Here is a 2,143-nt window from a genome sequence, read left to right on the forward strand (position 1 = left end):
GGGTCTTTCTTCTCAGCCAAGAAGAAAGAGTTTGATAGGATTTTTTTTGCCTCCAATTCCTACATGTGTACACTTTCAGTACTTTTTTGTCCGTCTACACAGATCTCACTTGTAAATGAGTCTTCGAGGCTCAATGCGATTTTTCTGTATAAATGAAGGTTGAATGAATGAATGAATGAATGAAAATGCATCCGAGTTCCTTATTCCTTTGTAACATCTCATCCTCAGTTTGGATTCAGCTCCTCCTGAACGTCCCAGTCCTGGATTCGGAAACTAAAACCCGAGATTTCTGATTCAGCCTAATCACCGTGTCCAATCTCTCACTCTCTGATGAACCATCAACCTGCATCCTGGAAATCTACTCTGCCATCTCCTCCTGCCTTCCTCTCTGAGCCTGAAAACCAACAACCACAGAGTAAATATTCATTCTTTCATCTAAATTAGCCATAAAACTAACATCCTCCATCTTTTGTCTCTCACCAATCGTCCCACACACTGTCCCAGCCTCCTTACTTTTAATCCATTGTGTCCTCAAGTCTTTTTGGTTCCTGTGCTCCATACTTTTATAAAAACAAAACGATTGTTTTAAATTGAGTCCATCCATAATTATTTTCAGTTCCATAAGCTCGTTTTTTCCCCAGTACTTTTCCTCAGTTCAGCTCTTGCTCCTCAGTCTTCCCACACCTGCTCATATGTCCCCTGTCTCATTGAGCTCAGCTGTCTCCAATCTTCACATCAGCACCAGTCCTTATAGTCCCTTTAGTTTCACCTCACTCATTAGTTCACCATTGTGTGTGCTTCGTGGCACATCAGTCGGTTCCTCTATGTCTGAGGCCATGGATCTCAACAGGAAATGGGTGGAATGCCCCCTCTGGGTTGGCAAGGAGCCGTTACCTTAGGTGGAAGAGTTTTGGTATCTGGGCATCTTGTTCCTGAGCGATGGTAGGATGGAACGATAGATGGATCAAGAAATTGGATCCTCATCTTCAGTATTAAGGTTGTTGCTTTGGTCGGTTGTGGAGAAGAAAGAGTTGCGGTGAAAGGCAAAGCTCTCGATTTACTGGTCTGGCTACGTTCCAACCCTCACCTGTGGTCATGAGGTTTGGATCATGACTGAAAGAACAAGATCCTGCTTACAAGTGGATGAAATGAGCTTCCTTTACAGGTTAGCCGGGCTCAGCCATGAAGATAGGGTGAGGAACTCCATCATCTGGAGGAAGCTCAGCGTAGAACGGCTCCTCTGCACCGAAAGTAGTCGGTTAAGGTGGTTCATGCATCTGATTTGATGCATCCCTTTAGAGTTTATTCGGACACGTCCCACTGGTAGGAGGTCCCAGGGAAGACCCAGAACTTGCTAGAGGGATTATGTATCTTCTCTGGCCTGGGAACACCTTGGGATCGCCTAAGAGAAGCTGGGGAGCGTCTTTGGGGAGAGGGAGGTCTGGGTTTTTCTTCTGGACCTGTTGCCTCTGCAACCTTACTATGGACAAACGATAGAAGATGGAGATGGCACATCCAGTGCTCCTTTATGTTCTCCTTGAGTTATGTAGCTTGTTGCTGCCAAGACAGTCTGTTTTATTTGAATAAATTGAAATTTTCCATCTCAAATTTCTTGCATCAGTCTGCATTCTTGGGTTCTAACCTCAGAAACATGAAGATCATCTTATGCTGAGAGAAGACCAAGTTGTAGTTTTGTTGATTGCCAGCTACCACACCAAATTTTAGCTCAATATCTTTAAAGGTGACAAGGATTTAGCCCATGTTTGTGTTTGCTAAGGCTGATTAGCTGTGTTGGACATTTTGAATCAGGTTCACATGAACAATGGTATGTTAAATGAATATTAGCTGAGCTTGATAAAATCCATCCTTTGGTTCATGAAAGATTTTGCTAACAAACAGGACTAACTCCATGTCAAAGACCTCATGCAGTCTGCTGGCTCTCAAAATGTGTTAAAAAGTAAATTAAAAGTAACTCTGTCAGTTGTACTGATATTGGTTTAGTAGTAGTACTGAGAATCACTTCTAAGAAATAAGCTGTTGTGTGGTGTGCATTTTTAACTTTCCCCATGAAATAACTATTTCATGCAGTATAAACATTTACATTAAATCGTTCAGGTGAACCAGAATAAACATTTTTTTAGTC

At 42.4% G+C, this 2,143-nt stretch overlaps 1 protein-coding gene across 1 annotated transcript in view; it reads right to left on the reverse strand.

Moving 5' to 3' along the window:
- Positions 1-2,143, reverse strand: part of opn6a (opsin 6, group member a) — a 101,538-nt gene that overhangs the window by 668 nt on the left and 98,727 nt on the right. The gene's annotated exons all lie outside the window — the stretch shown is intronic.

The sequence above is a fragment of the Nematolebias whitei genome, chromosome 1 (genome assembly GCF_014905685.2).
Source record: "Nematolebias whitei isolate Nwh7 chromosome 1, NemWhi1, whole genome shotgun sequence".
NCBI lineage: Eukaryota > Metazoa > Chordata > Actinopteri > Cyprinodontiformes > Rivulidae > Nematolebias > Nematolebias whitei.